General features: G+C 38.6%; 1 protein-coding gene across 7 annotated transcripts in view; it reads left to right on the top strand.

Annotated features, from left to right (window-relative positions):
* The window catches only part of LOC129652658 (disks large 1 tumor suppressor protein-like), a 690,295-nt gene that overhangs the window by 436,082 nt on the left and 238,204 nt on the right, over positions 1-16,009 (top strand). The window lies entirely within an intron of this gene.

The following is a 16,009-nucleotide window of genomic DNA, read 5'->3' as shown; positions in this document are numbered from 1 at the left end:
ACATGGTCATTCATAACTACAATTCAAGATAGAACGTGTGTGACATGTTATAATGTAGAAGAAGGTAGCATAAAATGGATAGAAGTTGGATGACTGAATGGACGAAAGGGATTTTAAAGGACTGTCTGGAGACAGAAGTGCCTGGTAGGACAGGGTTAAGGGGAAAAAAAAGGGGGAAGAAGAGATATAAGACAACTTTCATTAAAGGGAGTTTAACTCGTCTGTCTCTTGAACAGAAGGCAGGCTTCTCAAGCAATGACTGCTGCAGTCTGGGCTTACCCAGAGCTAGAGAGAAAAGAAGCCCAGCCAAAGTGATTAGAAGAAGCAGGAGAGGTGACCAGTCTGCCAGGATGGAAATAAGAGGATCATTCTTTGTTGTGTCCAAATCCGAGCTCAGTTAACATCTGGGATTACCAAGTCACTGATCTCAGGAGCAACTGAGTCTGAAGGTTTTCATGCTTGTCTGTGATGAGAGTGGTGAACATGTACCACTCTTCATTACTTTGAAAAGCTTTCACCTACATCATGAGTGGATACATGGACAGAAGGAGTGTAAGAACTATATTTAAAATGCTATGAAAATCCAGATATGGGAGATAATTTAACAGTTGAGTATATGAAGGAAAATATTTTGCTTCATTCATTCATTCATTTTAAATTTATTCATCCATTCTTCCATGTAAACCATTTGAGAAATACCGTTTGAAACCGTATTCTCATCAGGTGCTGGAGATACAGTAGCCAGTATAACAGATGTGGTTCTCTCATGGAACTTATTGTCTACTAATGAGACCATTCACAAATGACTAATTAGACTTTTGGTAAATTCTAAGAAGGAAAAGTACAGGGTGCTTTGACAGCATATAAAACAAGGGCCTGGGACTTCCCCGGGAGTCCAGTGGTTAAGACTCCACACTTCCACTGCAGGGGGCACAGGTTGGATCCCTGAGCAAAAAAAACAAAACAAAGCAAACCAGACCCAAGGGACTAGCCTAGTCTTGAGGGAATCTGACAAGTGTGCATAGAGTAGACAGAATTTGAGGTGGACTATTTTTATAGAATTGAGCTAGAAAAGTTTAATAATATCACTGATTCACACATTGTTTTCCTAGGGCTTAGAGCCATAGCCTTTCAAAAATCATTCATTTTCACTTTTGCCTTGTTTATCAGTGTAATATTGAGCCATGTACTACTGTACAGTAAGAAATAGTCTTCACTTTCCTTTGTATACCTGAAGAAATTGATCTTGAGGGCAAAGTCAGGAAGCCTTGTTTATTGAAGTTGAACTACCCTTTGTATAATTCATGGGATATTCACAATGCTTTATCATAAATATGTATATGATATAAAATTTTACATGTTTATGCAGTGTTATTCGTGAACCATACATTGTGAATACTTTTAATAATGCCTTGGCATAGTTTATTTAAATTACTTGTTCAGATGTTTATCTTTTCTTCTAGATCCTTGATTTACTGAGTACTTAGCATAGTGCCTAAAGGAAAATAGACTCTCAGTATTTTCTTTCATGAATAAATTAAATTAATAGAAGGCAATATTATGTGTGCTCAGTCGTGTCCAACTGTTTGCAGCCCCATGGACTGTATCCCACCAGGCTCCTCTGTCCATGGAATTTTCCAGGCAATATTGGAATGGGTTGTCATTTCCTACTCCAGGGGATCTTCCCGACTCAGGGATCAAGCCCGCGTCCCTTGCGTCTCTTGCATTGACAGGCAGATTCTTTACCACTACTGCCACCTGGGAAGCCCAGTGATATTTCTCATTAAAAGTTATTTTTAAATGATGCTTTGCAAGCATTGCTTTATGTGATCTAGATATAAATCATGTTAAAAGTTTTATTGTGTTAGTTCAGGTGCTACAATAAAAAAAATACACACTAAGATAGGATTAAATGGTGTAAGAGAATTTTGGGGGAAATACCTGTGAAGACCTTGATGCTGGGAAAGATTGAGGGCAGGAGGAGAAGGGAGTGATAGAGAATGAGATGCTTGGATGGCATCACCGACTCAATAGACATGAGTTTGAGCAAACTCTGGGAGATAGTGAAGGACAGGGAATCTTACCTTGGTGTGCTGCAGTCCATGGGGTTGCAAAGAGTCAGACACCACTTAGCGACTGAACAACAAATAGCAACCTGTGAAGAATAAGGGGAGGGAATAGGAATGGACAAGGAAAACCTTTAGGGAATGATGCAGGTGTGAAAACTGTGAAAGCAAAGGGGGAAGTGTTAGGAGGTTTGGGGAGGAAGAATCAGAGAGTACAGTACAGTTCTAAGAAAGTTTCAGCAAGGTCAGTGGAGAGCCTCTGAACTAAAGTTGCTGGTTACAGGATTTCTGAGCCCCTTAGGGATCGGCCTTTAGTACCGCTCTGCTCAGTTATTGGCTGGGGACAGCCCAGGGGAAGCATGGCTTCAGACATCACAGAGTAGGATCACACAGCTGGAGGTACAAGTCAGTTTGCTCTCCTGGAAACTTCGCTTGAAGGAGATGTGAGTGGCTCGCTTCTTCCACCATTACAGTTATGAAGGAAAAATAGAGTAAGAAAATGTATGAAGAATAATGTTGCCATTTTAGATTGTTTGAACTGAAAAGGCATTTAGGACAAGAAGGAAATGGCAACCCACTCCAGTGTTCTTGCCTGGAGAATCCCAGGGACGGGGGAGCCTGGTGGGCTGCTGTCTATGGGGTCGCACAGAGTCGGACACGACTGAAGCGACTTAGCAGCAGCAACAGCAACACAGGGATGTAAATCTGGGTAAAAAGATAAGAAGAACCATGTGGAAATGTTTTTAAGGTGTTTCCAGGCATAAGGAAGTACAAATAGAAAGGTGCTGAGGAGCATCCTTGGATTTCATGAATAAGGAAGGAGAAGATCAGTGTGTCTGGATTAGAGTAAGAGATGGGGAAAGGGATTTTATTTATCCATTCAACAAATATTTATTGGGTGCAGTTCTGTCCTGGACACTCTTCTAGGCATTGGGGATACTGAGAAAGGAACTAAACAGTCTCCAAATCCTCTTCCCTTTCTGGATTTAAATCCTCCTGGGGAAGACAGGCAATCAGCAAAGTAATCAATTAGATAGTGATCAATGCTGAGGAGAGAGAGTACAGTAGGGATGGGGGCTATGAAAGGTTGAGTGGATGGAGAGAGTGGTAAGGCAGGCCTTATTAAGAAAGTGAGTTTTTAATAAAGATCTGATAAAAGTGAGAGAGCAGACTAGGCAGCTGTGAAATAGAGGGATATGCCATGTACAGGAAGAAAAAAAAAAACACAGCTTTTAGGTGGGAGTCTGTCTCATATGATAGAAGAAACAGTCAGGAGGTCTGGGTGAATGAAGACGGGAGTCAGTGAGGGGAAATAGGAGATGAAATCAGAGAGGTATTGGAAAGCCAGATTCTGAAGAGCTTCTAGATCATATAAATGAATTTCAGGTAAGGGGGCGTGTTTCTTTGTGCCATAGGCAAAGAGAAGCACCGGGGACATTGAATCAAAATTGTAGAAATAGTTCTGCTCCCTAGTTTTCCATGCCTCCTTGTACCAACAGCTTTTCCTGGTACAGGAAGGATCAGTGCTGTGTGTGTATGTGTGTATGTGTGTGTTGTTCTGTCGTTTCTGACTTTGCTCCCTAGTTTTCATGACTTCGTATAGCAGCAGCTTTGCCTGGTACATGAAGGATCAATGCTGTGTGTGTGTGTGTGTGTGAGTTGTTCAGTTGTTTCTGACTCTGCTCCATAGATTTTTGTGCCTTCCTGTAGCAGCAGCTTTGCCTGGTACAGGAAGGCTCAATGCTGGGGCAGGTTGCCAAAAGTGATGTCAGTTAGAAACAGAGAGTGGGGGAAATTGAACTTAACAGGGTAGGTACTTGTATCCAGTGATAAAGTATTGCGTGTTAGAATTGGAAGGCTCTTTGACTAAAGAAGTATGATCTTTTAAGTTTACTGGTTAAGAAACAGGAGCTTGATGAGAAAAAGAGAGACCAAGGTCCCAGAATCCGTTTGTGGCAGACCCGAGACTGGGGCCTGCATTAGAACTCTGCACCACAGCGGCCTCTCCTCCTGTGGGTTGACCCAGTGTGCTTGCAGAGAGGTTAAGTGCATATCGTGGGAGGATAGATGAGCATGTGCAGATGAGCTTGTTTTTCACATCAGCCTTTTTCATTAAGGACTAGAACAATTGGCTGACTCCTTTTTCTCACCTCTCCCTGGAGAGCCCTTCTATTCCTCCCTTGCTGACAATTGCCCATTTAGGTTATAAACTCACTGAGTGGAAAGTGTGCTGGTTTTGTGGTTCACTTCTTATTAAGACCTCCCTCATCCTCTGGTAACTGATCTTATTTGACTGATAATTGCAAATCATCGTATAATGTTAATAATATTAGTCTCTTAAGTGAAATTCATTTAACCTGGCTCAGCAGATATTTTATGTATGTTATCGCCCTATGGGGACCACTAGGACTGATAACCCAGGAAAATGTGATCAGTATGGGGTTAAATGGAAATAATATATGATGAAGCTGGCTTGACACTGGGATTTCGAATTGGGAAACCGTATTCTAAAATGCTCACTTGCAGTAGGTGGTCTTTGTCATGATTCCAAGGAAATTACATTCAAATTGTGATGTGTTCTCTGCCACATGCTTGTTAGCATAGGCATCTTGATGGCATGCCGATGTATCAAACAGTATATGTGAAAAGGAAGGTGAAATCTGAAATTTATTTATCTTAGTCACTTGTGTGCTCATGAGAATATGCTATCCTCTGCCAAGGTCACATATAGTCAGTCATTTATTTATTTATTCAGGAGCTGTGCCATACAGGGAAGATATGAGCTTTGGAGTCAAGAGTGTCTAGTTTGAATTCTTGTTTCATAGATTACTACTGTGTGACCTTAGGTAGGTTACGGAATTCCTTTGAACCTCTGCTTTTTTTTCTTTTTAATTTTATTTTATTTTTAAACTTTACAATATTGTATTAGTTTTGCCAAATATCGAAATGAATCCGCCACAGGTATACATGTGTTCCCCATCCTGAACCCTCCTCCCTCCTGCCTCCCCATACCCTCCCTCTGGGTCGTCCCAGTGCACCAGCCTCAAGCATCCAGTATTGTGCATCGAACCTGGACTGGCGACTCGTTTCATACATGATATTATACATGTTTCAATGTCATTCTCCCAAATCTCCCCACCCTCTCCCTCTCCCACAGAGTCCATAAGACTGATCTATACATCAGTGTCTCTTTTGCTGTCTCATACACAGGGTTATTGTTATCATCTTTCTAAATTTCATATATATGCGTTAGTATACTGTATTGGTGTTTTTCTTTCTGGCTTACTTCACTCTGTATAATAGGTTCCAGTTTCATCTCTATTTTATATGGTTGTTGCAAGAATAAAATTAAGTACATTTAAAAAAAACTGTCTAATTACAAGGCCTACCCACAGTAGACACTTCATTACTTGTAGCTATGTACCATTGCTGCTGCTGCTAAGTCACTTCAGTCGTGTCAGACTCTGTGCGACCCCATAGATGGCAGCCCACCAGGCTCCCCCATCCCTAGGATTCTCCAGGCAAGAACACTGGAGTGGGTTGCCATTTCCTTCTCCAATGCATGAAAGTGAAAAGTGAAAGGGAAGTCACTCAGTCGTGTCCGACTCCTAGCGACCCCATGGACTGCAGCCCACCAGGCTCCTCCATCCATGGGATTTTCCAGGCAAAAGTACTGGAGTGGGGTGCCATTGCCTTCTAGTAGTATTAGTATAAACAGAGTACTGTGGAAACTTAGAGAAGATAGTAAATGTCTGAGGAAATTAAAGAGGGCCTCTTGGAGGAGGTGATTTTTAATATAGAGTTTAATAAGCCATTTGCCAGAGGCAGAGGACATGGAAGGGTAATCAGGCAGAGGCAGTAGTTTGGCTGGAGGCTAGGTATCAAGATTAGGATGGAAGGATAAATGAGTGGGTGAAACAGTTCATTTATAGTTTGGTATGGGCTTCTCAGGTGGCTCAGATGGTAAAGAATCCACCTGCAGTTCAGGAGACCCAGGTTCAATCCCTCAGTCAGGAAGATCCCTTGGAGAAGGGAATGACTACCCACTCCAATATTCTTGCCTGGAGAACCCCATGGACAGAGGAGCCTGGTGGGCTACATTCCATGGGGTAGCAAAGAGTCAGACACAACTGAGTAACTAACATTTTCACTTCCACTTTCATGACTTGAGTAGTGATAGGAAAGTTGTACTTTTCACCCTACTTATAAATATCTCCTTCATTTAAGTCCAACATATGCATGTGTGGAGTATAAACTTGGATTATTTATATGTTTCTTTGAGAGTGCAAATGCTCTTTCAGAATGTATAACTGATCAGTATCAATCTAATTTAAATGGAATTCAATTATCAGTTAAATTTAATACATTTGTGTGCCAAGCATGGTGCTAATCACTGAGAAAACTATAATTAATGAAAGGGATTGAATTTTGCCTCAAGAAACTCAGGATAATGGGAAAGCCAATCTATTAATGAGTACTTCAAGTGTTAGAACGGGAGTAAAACTGTGCAGTGGAAGGATTGTTGCTTGAGCTAGAGCTTAAAAGATGAATAGAATTCCCAAATGTTTTTAAAAATTGTTAATATTTTAGAGGGAATTTGTTGAACGTGATTTGACTAGCTTTGGTACCTAGAAAGATCCTTAGGTAGGCCAGGAAGTGGGGCTTCTGCTTCATAGTTACACCTTTGGCTAGCCCTATATTTAGAAAAATAATGCAATTGTTTGTTTGGTCAGAGAAGACATCTGAGAGTATAAACTTTATTTTCTATGCTCATTAGCACAATACGTGTGTGGTTGATGTTTGGCATATGAGACATTACTTATGCATGAGCAATAGGGATGAGATGTTGTCCTGATAAAAATTTAATTACTATACACTGTATTGCTGATGAGACAGTCAACTGAGTAGCACTGACAAGTTGTCTCAACAGTGAAATGTGTTTGACGAAATGTCCAGTCAATGACAAGATAAGGAATTATCCCACTAGAACTATGATAACTGTAACTGTGAAAAACAACTGCCAAAAAGAAGTTGAAATTACATAGGTGAACGTGTGAAATAGATAGACAGTGGAGGCTGTTCTGTTGCCAAGAGGGGTGGGGTTGCTGGGGTGGGAGGGAGGGTAAATATGTATACTTAGAGCTGACTCACGTTTTTGTACAGCAGAAACACGACATTATAAAGCAATTATATTCCAATTAAAAAAGGATAAATGTTATAACATGACCAAGAATAAATGTGATGCTATTGAACTTTAATAATAATAATAAAAGACTAGAACTTTCTGATCTTTAAGAAGGAGTAGACTATAAATCTAGTGCGGTGCGTGTGTGCTCAGTCATGTCTGACTCCTTTGTAGCCCACCAGGGTCCTTTACCCATGGGATTTTTCCAGGCAAGAATACTGGAATGTGTTGCCATTTCAATATTCCCGACCCAGGGATCAAACTCACATCTCTTGCTTCTCTTGCATTGTCAGCAGACTGAGCTACTGGGGAAGCCCAGAATATAAATCTATCCATTTATAAAATCAGCTGGTTTCCCATTTTATTTTATGAAGCCTGGAAATATCTCCTCAACATTTATTGGGATGAAATAAAGTAAACATTTACTGTTTATATTCCATGTACTTGCTGCTTTCACTATCATTAAGTCAAAGCAATATCAAAAACTCCATTTTAGCCAAAATGGAATTTGAGTCTCAAAGTAAATAAATGATTTTCCTGATGTCACTTGGTTTGAAGGGGGCAGAACTAAAATTCCAACTCAGGTCTACCTGGTTTAAAATTCTTAGGTCTTTCTACTATAAACCATTGCCCCAACTGGTTATTGAATAAGAGGAATGCAAATATTTTGCATTATATTTTCCAAAATTGAGAATAAAAAGATTAGGCCTGTATCTCTCTGCTACAAAGAAAATACATGGTTGAACAGATGACTAAACCACACTTTGATTTCTTTCTTAGCTAATACTTACTATCTGGATCAGCCTTTCCTAAATTAGGTTGCTCATTTGAATCCCTTGGGTGAACTTTTAGCAGTACAGATTTCAGGGCTCACCACAGAAAGATTCTGCATTATTGGTACAATATGAGACATATTTTCTAATGTAGCCTGTCTGATTGTGAGTGAGGTGTGCCCAGGTTTGGGACCTACAGTGTAGCCATGTAATGAGTGGCTTACTGTTTCTACTCACTTGTGCCTCATTGTATGTGCAGCTTTGTAGAGTCATGGTAAAAGCTCTATTTTATTTTTTGTTTTTATTATTTTATGGAAAGTATAATATTAGGGGAAGGACAAGTTTTAATCCCTCATAGATAGTGCTTTCCATAGAGAGGTCAATGGGCCATCTACATAAGAGACACCTTTGGTAGTTGTTAAAAAGTAGATCTATTACAAGAGAGGGAGGTTTTTAGAACTAATATTTATAAAACTTGAACTAATATTCATAAAACTAAGTCAAATAATAGCTGAGTCATAGTTTACCTACAGTAAAATACGTTTTTCTTAAACACTTGGTTCAACAAACTTTGTTATTTGTGTACACTCAAAACCACTCTCCAAAACTTCTATCACCTTAGAAAGTTGTCTGTCCCCTCCGTCCAGTCACCTCACCTATAACCCTCAGACTCATTTGTCACCACTGATTAGATGTGCCTCTTTTAGAAATTCATGCAAATGGAATCATATAGAATCTGTGCATTTGTGTTAGACTCCTTTTGCTCAACATGGTGCCTTTAGTTCACTGGTGTTTTTACGTGCATTAGTATTTTATTCCTCTATATTGCTGAGTAATATTACATTGTGTTAATATAAAACAATTTGTTCATTTATCTGTTGTTGAGCTATTTGCAAATTTTGGTTTCTATGAATAAAGCTACTATAAACATTTTTGTACAAGTCTTTACATACACCTGGTTCACTGGTGGCTCAGGCGGTAAAGCATCTGCCTGCAATGCGGGAGACCCGGGTTCGATCCCTGGGTCGGGAAGATCCTCTGGAGAAGGAAATAGCAACCCACTCCAATATTCTTGCCTGGAAAATCTCATGGATGGAGCCTGGTAGGCTACAGTCCATGGGGTCGCAAAGAGTCAGACACAACTGAGCGACTTCACTTCACTTCACTTCACTTCACTTTACATACACCTGAGTTTTCAGTTCTCTTTGGTGACTACCAAGACATGGAATTCCTGAACTGTGGGATAGATGCTTTTGAATTGTAATGCTGGAGAAGACTGTTGAGAGTCCCTTGGACTATAAAGAGATCAAACCAGTCAATCCTAAAAGAAATTGACCCTGAATGTTCACCAGAAAGACTGATCCTGAAACAGCAGTACTTTGTCCATCTGATGCAAAGTGCTGACTCATTGGGAAAGACCCTGATGCTGGGAATGATTGAAGGCAAAGGGATAAGGGGGTGGCAGAGGATGAGATGGTTAGATAGCATCCTTGATTCAACTGACAAGAATTTGAGCAAACTCCTGGAGACAGTGAAGGACAGGGAAGCCTGGTGTGCTGTTCATGGGATTGCAAAGAGTCAGATATGACTTAGCTACTGAACAACAACAGGATAGATGTATACTTAACTTACAAGAAACTGCCAAATAATTCTCCAAAATGACTGTACCAGTTTACACTCCAAGCAGCCATGTATGAGAGTTCCAGTTGTTCCACATTGTTGATATTTGGCATAGTCAGTATTTTTTATTTTAATCATTTTAATGCATTATAAATGCATGTCATGTTTTTAAAGCAAAAATTTTTAAATAGTTTTCCATCTTAATCACAAATCAATTTAATAAAAGAACGCTCTGTTAAAATGGTGGACAATTAATATCTACATTCTGATAAGCATGAGAGGACAGAGGAAAGCAGAAAGTAGGTTAGAGCAATACCTAGGAATAGCTCTGAATTGAGAGAGAAGACGACTTTATTTGATAACAGTTAATTGCAGTGATTGAGCTGTTTACCTTGGACTTAGAGGATTATATTACTTTTAACTCTTGATCTAATTTATGTCTGTAATTTGGGTTCAAGTATATGAAGTAGATATTAGCTATTTAACATTTTGTATACCATTACTTTGACAAAAGTTACTAATTTTGGAAAAAAAAAAAAAGGACACAGGAAAAATCAGATTGCTGAAGACCTGCTCTTTAGTGGTAGTGTTTCATGCCTAGGAAGTGACTAAAACATGCATTCCTAATCAGTACCAGTGATAGTGAGGCATTTATATTCTTTTTTGTTTTATTAGGTCCTTAAAACCCAGTATCTGTTTTGTACTTGCAGCACAGTTCAGTAAAGCTCCCCAGCCACACTAACCACATTTCAAGTGTTTAATAGCCACATGTGACTAGTGGCTACTATTTTGGACAGCACAGCTCTAGATATTGACTTAGTAAAAACTGCAGACAGACTTATAGAAGTTTATAGTTTGATCTTTCCAACAAAAGTTCCAGAAGGAGTATTTCCTTTCCACTGGGCCTTCAAATGGTTTATTCAGAACCTTGTGAAAGGGTACAGATTCCCTGAAAGTATCTGAACGCTGTCATTATGACAGAACTGCTTTTATTGCACACCTACCCTATGGTAATGCTTTATTCATTATCCCATCTGAGTCTCACAACAGACTTGAGGAATATAGCATTATTCACATTTCACAGATGAATTAACTAACTGTTGCTCGGAAGGGTTAAGCAACTTGCCAAAGGTTATACATATGTTACAGGCTTCCCTGGTGGCCCAGTGACAAAGAATCTGTCTGCCAATGCAGGAAGATCCTCTGGAGAAGGAAATCACAACCCATTCCAGCATTCTTACCTGGGGAATCTCATGATTCGGATTGGATTTAGCGACTAAACAATAGCACACACATGTTAAGTTTTCATTGTGTTCTTGAGGGGTCTGGTTGAGACATCTCTGCAAATATTTAAGAACCTCTGCTCCTCATACAACATTACAAAGCAATTATATTCCAATTTAAAAAATAATAAATGTTATAACATGACCAAGGAGACCTAGAGATCTGAAGTGATTTGCCAGTTTTATTAGTTAATAGCAGATTAAGAACTTGAACCTAGATCCTTTAACTCCTAATCTAGTGTTCTTTCTATTATCCTGCTTTGTAACAGATGTCCTTCTATGACCACTAATCCCAGCACCTTTGCACGTTTTTTCTTTATAGAAGACTTTATCTCAGATGTTTTCTAGGCCTGAGTCTAATAAGATTCATATGCACAAAAAATATGGCTCATCTGTCATTTAAAATCTTTTAAAAAATAACTTTACCTCATTCTTTTTAAAAAGCTGTGCATCATTGTATAAGGGTGTACCTTAATTTATTTGAGCAATTTTTCTTAGAAAAATAATATTTTGGCTATATCTGATTTTTCACTCTTACAAACAATGCTGCAATGAATAACCTTGACCAGGTATCTTAGATCAATATGTGAGTAGTTTTTCAGGATAGGTAACCAGAAAGGAAGTCAAGATTTTAGTAGAAATAGCCCTCCTAAGAAATCGTACCCATGACTATATTGCCAACACTGGATATTACTGATGTTTTATTGTTTTGGTTAAACTATAATTGATATATAAAATTATAGTAGTTTCAGGCATACAGCATAAAGATTCATTATATGTATATTTGTAAAATTGTTACCGCAAAAAGTCTAGTTAATACCCATCACCATGCATAGTTAGAAATTTGTTTTCTAGTTGTGAGAATTTTTAAGATCTGCTCTCTCAGCCGCCTTCTGATATATGAATACAATGCAGTTTATTAACTATAGTCATCATGCTGTACATTGCCCCCCAGGATTGGGTACCTTTTGACCACCCCCATCCATTTTGCCTAGTCTCCACCCCTACTCCAGCAAACACCAATCTGTCTCTGTATTTATGAGTTCAGTTTGTTTATTTGTTACACTCCACATAGAAGGGAGATTGTATGATACTTGTTTTTCTCTGTCTGACTTACTTTATTTAGCATAATGACTTCAAATGTTTTTGAAAATGACAGGATTTCTTTTGTTTTTAGGCTAAATGATATTTTATGTATCTCTCTCTCTAAATATATGAATAATATCTCTCCCTCACTTTCTTTATTCATCCATTGATGGACATTTAGGTTATTTCCATGTCTTGGCTATTGTAAATAATGCTGCAGTGGATATGGGGGTGCAGATATCTTTTTTCTTTTCTTTTTTTTAATTTTATTTTATTTTTAAACTTTACATAATTGTATTAGTTTTGCCAAATATCAAAATGAATCCGCCACAGGTATACATGTGTTTTCAAGTTAGTGTTTTTGTTTCCTTTAGATAAATTCCCAGAAGTGGAATTACCAGAACACGTGGTAGTTTTAATTTTTGAGCAGTGTCCATACTTTCTATAATGGCTGCAACAATTTACATTCCTGCCAACAGTGGTATTCTCTTTTCTCTCCATCCTTCTCAGAACTTGTTATTTCTTGTCTTTTTGATAGTAGCCATTCTAAAAGATGTGAGGTGATATCTCATTGTGGTTTTGATTTGCATTTTCTGATTAGTGATGTTGAGTATTCTTTGTGTACCTGTTGACCATCTCTCTTGTTTTCTTTGGGACAATGTCTATTCAGGTCTCCTCCCAAGTTTAATTGTTTATAACTTTATTATTGAGTTGTATGCAGCCTTTACATATTTTGGATGTTAACCCCTTTTCAGATATGTGATTTTTATATATCAATATATTCTCCTATTCCATAATTATGAAACTTTTACCTTCTTATATGATATTTTAATATTCACTGTTTTCATAAGTACCTTATTTAATTCTTTGAACAGCTTTGCATTATAAATAAGCTGAACAATATGCCCAGTACACTGTAGGTCATAAATGTCGGGACCTAATTGAAATTCAGGGCTCCTGACACCCAGGGCTGTCTCTCTCACACAGTGGCCTAAAGCCCCCAGTCATGGAGACCGTTCTAGTTCCTTCAGTGTTCAGTGCCTCCGTTTCCTTATTTGCAAAATGAAGGACTTGACTTTCATTTTGGTATTTGACCCTTAAATCCCTTATCTCCTTATGTCTGTGACTTTGTCTTTCAGCTCCATAAATAAAAGATTAATTTAATGAAAATATAAATTAATATGGTTGTTTTCTTTTCCCATTAATCCTTTCGCCTTTCTTCAGTAATCGTCTTAGGTTGTCATTGAATAACCAGATTTCCTTTATACTGAAAATATAGGTTCTTCATGTGAGTCTAGAAGCCAATGGTTGAGTTAATATTTTATGCAAAATTTTCTATGTATGCAGTTATATGTATTTTCTGTGAAAGAGTTCAGAGTTTTTATTAGATTTTCAAGGATGTCTTAAGAGCAAGAAAGGAAAAAATAGAGCCTTGAATCTAAAATATGACTTGACTTTTCACAGTGTAACATACACACATTATTTTAGTAATATGTCAGCTGTAAAAAGTAAGGTTCGATTATATCTGAAAAAGTTCTACCAAATTATATGGTTCTCTTCTTACATAGAGGTCTAACAATTTAGTACTCCTGTACTTTGCCATAACCACATTTCACAAGCTGCTTTAAATCTACCCTCAGTTTTCTTTGATCTTTACAAGGCAGAGAGAAACTTTCAGACTTTGTATAGACATAGCCATTCTATTTTGTTTTATAAGCGGAATATAAGGTGACAAAATGAAATAGGTACAGTTGATTGCTTTAATGTGGATCTCATAGAACGATGCTTACACTTGATTTCTGCCCTCTCTCAAATATTACTTCTTTCCAGAGAATTGTGTGTATGAAGATTGAATACTTTCTCTTGTATCTAGTTAGGGGAAATTGCGAGAGAAAGCTACTTTTTCCTTGCATTTTAGATATAATATTCTAATTTCATGATAATTATCCATATTAACTATATAGCTGTTCTTAAAACACTTCAGCTTATTTTACCAATGAAACCTCCTGAATTCTAACAAGTAAATGTTCAAGTCAGCTTCCGCTCTGGAGGAAAAAAATGTTGGCTCCAGTGGTGCTCTAAATCTCACTTGTCATCAGCTCTTGAAACTGATTTTTAAAATTTTCAAGGAGTTTTGCCACCTGCTCGGCATCATGTTGGTAGCTTGAAATTGGTCATGGTGGGAGTATTTATACCATGAAGATAAGCAACCTCCACTATTAATCAGAACTCCTATCCACTGGGAACTGCACTGTTCAACACTGACCAGCACACCCCTGTTTGGTTGATATTTTCTCAGTTAGGATTGCATACTTTGCATGTTATCTAATTAGCAAGCCCTGGAGGAAATTCAAAACAAGGCAAAATTTGAATAATTTTTTCTTAAATTCTACCTCTGTAAAAATTAACACAGAAGAAAGCTACAGTCTGTGAAGCGCCTGTGTCAAGTACTTCTCATTTGTTGTCAAATTGGAAAATGATAGAAGTACCACTGGAATAGAAGTCAAGGGTTTGGGATTCCAATTTCCTTTGTTACTGATTTTATGACCTTGAACAATCACTTCACCTTCTGTGCTCCAGTTTCTCCAAGTGTAAAGGAGGTAGAACTGGGTAGCATTTGCTAGTCTTTATGAAGCTACCTAGTATAATAGCTCTCATTCCAAAGGAAAAATGAGTATTTAGAGTCATGCTACAACAGGTTGAGGTTCCCTGATAGCTCAGCTGGTAAAGAATCTGCCTGCAATTCTGGAGACCTCACTCTGATTCCTAGTTTAGGAAGATTTCCTGGAGAAGAGATAGGCTACCTACTCTAGTATTCTTGGGCTTCCCTGGTGGCTCAGCTCGTAAAGAACTTGCCTGCAATGCAGGAGACCTGCATTCGATCCCTGGGTTGGGAAGATCCCCTGGAAAAGGGAACAGCTACCCACTCCAGTATTCTGGCCTGGAGAATTCCATGGACTGTATTGTCCATGGAGTCACAAAGTGTCGGACATGACTGAGTGACTTTCACATTCACTTTACAACAGGTTAACATTTCACCTAAAATAATTAATACTTGTTCAGTGATAATAGATTTCATAGTCTCAAGACCATGAGGGAATAGTATTGTACCCTTTTTAAAAAAAAATTTTTTTTGTGGAACAAAAAAACACACAAAATAGTGATATTTTTATTATTACAAATTTATTTTATAAATTCATCTTGAATTACTTATTATAAAGTCAGTCAATAAACAATAAGATTACTTTCAATAACATCATAATTTGAAGTAGGAGATTAGGAATAATATCCTTCACATCATCCTATGCATTCATGAAATTCTAATTAAGTGTGCATAACAACCTATCAGCGGAGAAGGCAATGGCACCCTACTCCAGTACTCTTGCCTGGAAAATCCCATGGACGGAGGAGCCTGGTAGGCTGCAGTCCATGGGGTCGTGAAGAGTCAGACACGACTGAGCGACTTCACTTTCACTTTCATGCATTGGAGAAGGAAATGGCAACCCACTCCAGTATTCTTGCCTAGAGAATCCCAGGGACAGAGGAGCCTAGAGGGCTGCCGACTATGGGGTCGCACAGAGTCGGACACGACTGAAGCGACTTAGCAGCAGCAGCAACAACCTATCAGACACTTTCTAGGAAAGTGAAAGTTAAAGTCGCTCAGTGGTGTCCAACTTTTTGTGACCCCATGGACTATACAGTCCATGGAATTCTCCAGGCCAGAATACTGGAGTGGGTAGCCTTTCCTGTCTCCAGGGGATCTTCCCAATCCAGGAATCAAACCGAGGTCTCCTCCATTGCAGGTGGATTCTTTGCCAACTGAGCTGTCACCGAAGCCCCTTTCTAGGAAATGCAGTTTCAAAATCCCTGCCTAACTAGTTTAAGCAAAAACATTTTAAATGCAAGAGTGGTGGGATTACTGAACCAGCCTACTGAGGAGGTCGATAGTTGGACCTTGATTACAGAAATGATAAAGCATACACCTTGGACATGCTT

This window comes from Bubalus kerabau, chromosome 5, assembly GCF_029407905.1.
Source record: "Bubalus kerabau isolate K-KA32 ecotype Philippines breed swamp buffalo chromosome 5, PCC_UOA_SB_1v2, whole genome shotgun sequence".
Taxonomy (NCBI): domain Eukaryota; kingdom Metazoa; phylum Chordata; class Mammalia; order Artiodactyla; family Bovidae; genus Bubalus; species Bubalus kerabau.
This window is presented reverse-complemented; position numbering and strand designations above follow the sequence as displayed.